At 41.9% G+C, this 7,483-nt stretch overlaps 1 pseudogene; it reads right to left on the reverse strand.

Moving 5' to 3' along the window:
* Positions 1-1,637: 1,637 nt before the first annotated feature.
* Positions 1,638-2,195, reverse strand: LOC118711268 (annotated as a pseudogene).
* Positions 2,196-7,483: the final 5,288 nt, after the last annotated feature.

Below are 7,483 nucleotides of genomic sequence, written 5' to 3' on the forward strand. Positions count from 1 at the left end.
AGGAGGTTGTGTTTTGATTCCCTGTCAGGGCACAAGACTGGGTTATAGGCTGGCAGCCAATCAATGGTTCTCTCTCATTGACGTTTCTATCTCTCTAACCCCCTCCTTTCCTCTTTCTCTAAAATCAATAAAAACATATAAAAAATTGTAAATTATATTTTCTCCCAGCTTTATTGAGGTACTAGAGGCCTGGTGCATGAATTTGTGCACAGGTGGGGTCCCTCGGCCTGGCTGGTGATCGAAGCCTATCAGGGGGGCCGACTGGCCAGGTGGAGGGCCCGTGGGAGGTTGGCTGTGGTAATACACTGATCACAAGGGGGCAGTTGAGCAGCTTCCCCCTGGTGGTCACTGTGCATCATAGCAACTGGTTGACCAGTAGTTCTAGTTGTTCCAGTCATATTGGTTGCTTAGGCTCATATATATATATATATATATATATATATATATATATATATATATATTCACACACATATACACATTGCTTAGGCTCGTGTGTGTGTGTGTGTGTGTGTGTGTGTGTGTGTGTGTATAAAATTGACTAATAAGATTATTCTTTTTCACAGTGACAGGATGACAACCTCATCTAGCTGAAGAAAATAGAAACCTTTGAGCATGTAGCTGAAGAGTCCAGAAGAGTGAAGACTTTAGAGTGAAGACATTTGGAGGATCAAATGTCAAATGTTCATTCAAATCTTGGTCTCTCTGGCTGTCTCTCTCTTCTCTACTGTCTCTTTCTCTTTTCTCACTTTTCCCACTTTCTACCCACTCCAATCTCCTCTCTCCCTTTCTATGTCCCAAATTTGCTTTTTCCTGTGTTGGTTTTATTCTCTGAGTATTTCTTCTCTCTGTTAAATTACATGCATCATATGGTGCCCAGGGATATATTCTGCTTTATAGCCTATATTTCCAGAGAGGAAGAATGCAGCACAAGTCTTGGGAGTGACCCCGATAGGCTAAAGATGGGTGTTTTCCAATCCCCAAACACGGAGATTGGTTCTTCATATAAGAGAGAGGTTGTCTTACTAGAAGAAGTGGGAGGGAATGGGGGGAGGGAAGTATGCATAGGAATCTGTAGCTTCCACAATCTAATTTCTGGGGTCTGATTACATTGGTGGGATTAATCAACACTTGGCTTTCTTTCTTTCTTTCTTTCTTTCTTTCTTTTTTTTTTTTTTTTTAAATGTTTTTATTGATTTTAAAGAGAGAGGAAGAGGGATATATAAACATCAATGAGATAGAAACATTGATCAGCTACCTCCTGCATACCCTTTACTAGGGATCAAGCCCACAAACTGGGCATGTGCCCTGATTAGAACTGAACTATGACCTCTTGGTTCATGGGTTGATGCGCAACCACTGAGCCATGCCAGCTGGGCTAGTTCTCTCCCTCCCTCCCTCCCTCCCTCCCTCCCTCCCTCCCTCCCTCCCTGTCTCCCACCCTCCTCCTTCTCTGTCTCCTTCCCTTCTTTATTTCTTTACAAAAAAGCTTTATTATTTCATTTGGTCTGATACATGAGAGAGGGCTTCAAGGTGGTTAAAAGAATGACTAGTAATTTCGAGACGAGGCTCAGGTAAAAGCCAGAGACACCAAAGGAATGCAGAGTGGCCTCTGAGAGGCCTCTGGGCTCCAATAGCTCCTAGTTGTGCTTGAGGGTGAGCCTTTCAAACAGATACTCGCCAGCCCAGCCTGGAGGCTGGCCAGCCTGTGGATATTAGTCAGGTGGTCGCCCATCTTATTAATCAGTTTTACCTTCTCATCCAGGAACGGGTCCTCCACAAAGTCGCAGAGATGAGGGCCTGCATGAGTAGAACCCAAGGCATGCAGCTCCAAAAGGGCCTGGTTTGGGTTTTTCTCCCAGGGCAGGGCAGCCTCTATGGCATCCTGAGTTTTGCCCCACTCATTTGGGAGGCTTCAGCACATCCTGGAGGAGAATGTGGCCAATGCGCTTCTTTTACAACTTAAAGAGATGCTCAGCGCCCTCATGCTTCTTCTCCCCCAAGTTACAGAAGTGGCCCATTCCCTCGAGAGCCACATCATCACCATCAAAATAGTAGCTCAGAGAGAGGTAGGTGTGGGAGGCACGCGGATGCAGGTTGGCCAGGCGGTTGACTGTAGCCTCTACCTCGGTGCAATAATTCTGAAGAATTTGAGAGCTCATGGTTGTTCAGCAATAAGAAGTTAAGGTAGAAACACACACACACACACACACACACACACACACACACACACACACACACACACACACAGTGTTTTGGCTGGTCCCAGAGGTGGTTCTGAAGGTGGTGACTGGTGGAGACACAGGAGGGTGGTGGAAGGCTAGAAGAAGAGGTGTGCCTGGGTCTGTTTCATCCAAACACTGTTGAAGCAAGAAACAGCTCCGGGACCACCAAGGTTTTATTTATTTACAACACTGCCTGGTTTTATTTATTTACAACAGAGGGCAAAGTTTTTACTTGACGTGGTATGCTTTCAACACTTATTCAGCTGAAGTGGAAGAGGAATAAGAAGAGGAAGGGAAAGGAACACTGAAATTTTATTATCTCTTCTATAAATACAACTGCTAAAACACTGTGTTTCAAATTATGAAAAAATAATTTCAACACTAAATACATGCACTATTTTTGATGAAGTTAGAGATCCAAATTCTACTTGGACTATTGTATTCTTAGAGTTAAAAGTTAGTTATATCTGTCAAAAATTAAGTGCTGATATAAGATATTCAGAACGAAAGAATTCTAGGCTTGGGTCTGACTCCAATTCTTTAAGAAATCTTTGTTGCATATTTAAATATATATATATATATATATGTTGATTTCAGAGAGGAAGAGAGAAGGAGAAAGAGACAGAAACATCAACGATGAGAGAGAATCATTGATCAGCCGCCTCCTGTATGTTCCACACTGGGGATCAAGCCTTAACCCGGGCATGTGCCCTGACGGGGAAACAAACCCTGACCTCCAGTTTTGGCCCTTGATTCTCTTTCAGGTTATCCTGTTCTTCACTTCTTGCGACTTGGAGTGAAGGAAAGGAAGGGGCCACCTATATTTTGAACACTAGGAAACTAACTGATAAGCATTTAATAAAGGTTTGCCATGTTTCAGGCATTGTTGATTATAAGATTATAAGTGGGGGGTTTCAAAATTTTAACCACATAACCACAGTTTCTTTTCTGTGAGGTTAAATGATCTGAGCCAGCCCAAGTAGTAGCCAGACATCCGGAGTTCCAGGACCTGGGATAAAAGAGTCAATATGTTACATCTGAAATTTGCATTATGGTTTTTTTTTAAAATTATTTCTTCATATATCATCATCTCAGTTTATTTTCACAAAACCCTATGAAAAAGATATGACTATTATTCCCATTTGACAGATGAGAATGTTGCAACTGAAAGAGGTCAGGTGCCCTGCCCATGGACATAGATCAGTGTTGTTTTCAACGCTAGCCCAGATGTGGCTCAATCGAGAGTAAAAGCAAATTTATCAGAAGCCCAGCCTGAGATTATAAATATGGGCCCAAATTTAGGGGAAAGCCCTCTCTTACGTCCCCAAAGCCAGAATTTTAATTCAGGGCAGCCACAGGGGCTCAGAAATCAGTACTGAGATGGGAAGCTCTTTGTCTTCTGTCAAGAATGACTGAGAAAATGTGGCCTTGGACCCTTCAGGAAGGGAAGTCAGTGCCCCTGCGGGGAGTTACAGACCTAAGACTGATAAGCCCATCAGCGCTAAAGACATTTTAAACCAGACAGACATTGTCAGAAATAAAACGACTCCATATATCACAGCCCTAAACAATCCTGACATTCTTTTTGAGGATCCTTGACAACTGCCCAAATAAAATTGATACTTGATTGTACATAATATTCATACTAAAAATCTGGTTTTTTTGTGACATTTTAAAAGTTTTTTTTTCTAGTACCTCAAGTAGCTTAAAGGGAGAATTTTCTTTTGTACTAGTATGGCTACATCACAATAATTGGTTATAGACTGAATGAAACACACTGATTTACCAATTAAGCAGTGGGAGTGATAAAAATGCAACACTTAGCTATTTGTTTTCAAGCTTTTTCTTTATTCCTGAGATTCCACATTGATTTCTATTAATCTAGTGATTAAAAAAACAAAGTTCTGGTAAATGAAGAAAATGCTATGTGAATAAGAGCCAGGGGAGCGAAACTGTATTGGGCCAAGTAATGATGCTCTGTTCCTTTCAGTGTGTTTGTCAGCACGTGCACACAGCAATTTTCATTAGGAGCTTTTTCTAGAAATAAATACGAACCCAAATTTAGGGAAAAGCCATTAATGATTTTTCCTCCGGGAACCCCATTTGCTGCATCTTCCAATGTGGGACTTCCACATTCTGTTGACACTGTTGTAGCCAGCAACATACAGAGTAATTAGTTGAGGTTTTGTGTACACAGCACCAACATAAGCAATTGGAAAGTGAAAAATTCAGCTAAATAAGTGGGCTTTGTTTGTGGAGGTTCCTACATGACTAAACAGCCAGTTAGCTTTTTTTTTTGTTTGTTTGTTTTTTGTTCACTGAAAGGAAAATGCATTTGGACTAACCGGCTCTTTCTTTGCCATGTGGACCACATGATCAACAATTGGCCCAGGATAGTTAAGTATGTTAGAGAGTTTCTTTGTGATGGAAAAGGGAAGAAAAGGAGGCAAAAGGTTGCTGAAAAAAAGGTAAAGAACCAGCGGGTTAGCTGAGGAAGACCAGGGGAAGGGTAGGAATGAAGATTATAAAGGTGACAAGCAGGGTCTACTCAAGATTTCATGATGTGTTAGCAGAACTATCCTTAGTTCTCTTTAAGTTTTTCCCTCATCGCACAAATAGAGCCATGGTTCTTGAACTTGAGTGTGTATCACAACAGCCCACTTGCACAGTGTCCCAGGCCATAGATCTGGGGTAGGACTCAAGCAGTTGCATTTCTAAAAGGTCTCAAAGTATGTCAATCGAAATACATTTACAAAAAAATAGAGAAATGATAGTAAATAAGACACCCACTTGATGAGATGATTACCAAGAAAAAAAAAAAAGGCTCTATTATGGTAGATAAAGAACTCTTAGTAGAGTCACATCTGTTTGTTTTTTTTTTTTAAATATATTTTATTGATTTTTTACAGAGAGGAAAGGTGAGAGAGAGAGAGAGCCAGAAACATCAATGAGAGAGAAACATCGACCAGCCGCCTCCTGCACACCCCCTACCAGGGATGTGCCTGCAACCAATGTACATGCCCCTGACCAGAATCAAACCTGGGACCTTTCAGTCGGCAGACCAATGCTCTACCACTGAGCCAAACCGGTTTCGGCGAGTCACATCTGTCTTAATGAACCTTCAAGAAGCCCAAAGGACACTGCTTCACCTCTCTGACATTGTTGTGTTGGCTGTTGTCATTTTTTTACTTGACAATTTAAGTGAAAAGAGGTCAGTGCCCCTGACTAAATAGCCAGGTATTGCATACTTTAAAAATTTTTGTGGCACATGAGTTCAAAATCACTGCTCTAGTCTCTTTCTAGAGCTCCTCCAGTGATGTTATAGGTTACCTATCTTCCACAATAAGCCCCCTGAGTGACACTAAAGGGAAAGTGAATCTCTTACCTACATCTCAGAACCCAGCTCACTACACTTGCTATTTCTCAGTATGTCAGCTGGATCTACTGTGTTATTCATGTAACCTTGACAAATATTATTGGAAATTACACAATCAAGCTCATCAAGGCAATGAGTTTATTATATGCTAGAGCCCCAGTGCAGAAATTCGTGCACCAGTGGGGTCCCTTGGCCTGGCCTGCGGGATTGGGCTGAAACCGGCTGCCCAACATCCCTTGAGGGTCCCAGATTGCAAGAAGGCACAGGCCAAGCCAAGAGACCCCACTAGTGAATGATCAGGGTGGGGAGGGATGCAGGAGGTTGGCCAGCAGGGGAGGGAACAAGGGAGGGCTCCAGGGCATGACCCCAGCAGCAAGCTAACCTAACAGTCGGAGCGTTTGCCGCCTGGCGGTCAGTGCACGTCACAGTGAGCAGCTGAGTGGCCTTAGCATATCACTAGCATATTATGCTTTTATTGATTGAACAAAAGACTAGACACTTAGAATATTAGATTTTTATTATATAGGATCTGAGCATCAAGTTTAGTGGTGTCAGTTTTTCTCTATTTTAGAGTATAGTGCATAGTTTTTTGTTATTTTTTAATTTTAAAATAGATTATCAGAGGTACAGTTCAGGGAACTGATGGTTAAAGATGTCTGGAAAGGCAGAAATTAATATACATTGGAGATAGAGTGGAGAAGTATACACAGTAAAACCCTCTAACTCTAAAAGGTAAAGAATTACTTATATGAAAAAGAAAAATTCAAAATATCCAAATATTTTCCAGGTTTTAAATTTTTTACATGATTTTTTAATCTTTCCTCATTAAATATATCCTCTTATAATAGCATTATTTATTTTATCTTTATTGTTGAGAGTTATAGATGTCCCCTCTCCTTTTTCATTGCCCCCCTCCACCTGGTTCCTATTCCACCCCAGGCCTTCACTACCCTATTGCCTTGTCCATGAGCAATGCATATCTACACTAATAAAAGAGAAACATGCAAATTGACCATCACTTCGCTACACCCACCAGCCAATCAGGAGCAAGTATGCAAATTAACCCAACAAAGATGGCAGTGGCCACGGAGCTGGAGAGAGCAGGAGGCTTGGAGGCTTGGGTTGCTCCCGGTATTGGAGGAAGCCAAGCTTCCTGCCTGCCCTGGCCAGCCCTGGCCTTTGCTCAAGGCTACAAAGTTTCAATTATAGAAGATAAATAAATCCCAGATACCTGCTTCCACTGGCCCTGGCCTCCACTCAAGAAGGCACTGAAAAAGAAAAAAAGGGAAAAAAGGAGAGGCTTGGAGCTTGGGTCACCAGGGTGTGTGGCCAGCCTGCAAACAGCCATCAGCCCCTCACCCAGGCTGGCCAAACCCCCATAGCTCAATCCCTGTAAATGGGCAGTTGAACATCCCTCAAGGGGTCCCAGATTGGAAAGGGTGCAGGCTGGGCTGAGGGACACCCACCTCCTTCCCCACCCCACCCCCGCCCCTGTGCATGAATTTCATGCATTGGGCCTCTAGTATACATATAAGTTCTTTGTTAAATCTCTTCCTGCCCTTCCCTCAGATTTATCAGTTTGTTCCATGTTTCTGGTTCTATTTTATTCATAAGTTTATTTTGTTCATTAAATTTCACATATACTAGTAAGTGAGATCATATGATATTTGTCTTTCTCTGACTGGCTTATTTCATTTAGCATAATACTCTCCAGATTCTTCTATGTTGTCTCAAAGGGTAATTGATCCTTCTTTTTTACAGCTGCACAGTATTCCATCATGTATGTGTACCATGGCTTTTATTTTTATAGTTTATCACAAATCTTATTCCATGCCACTGCCAACTAGTTATACATAAATTGAGGATGTATACTATGAGATTAATA

Source organism: Pipistrellus kuhlii, unplaced genomic scaffold (assembly GCF_014108245.1).
Source record: "Pipistrellus kuhlii isolate mPipKuh1 unplaced genomic scaffold, mPipKuh1.p scaffold_m20_p_10, whole genome shotgun sequence".
Taxonomy (NCBI): domain Eukaryota; kingdom Metazoa; phylum Chordata; class Mammalia; order Chiroptera; family Vespertilionidae; genus Pipistrellus; species Pipistrellus kuhlii.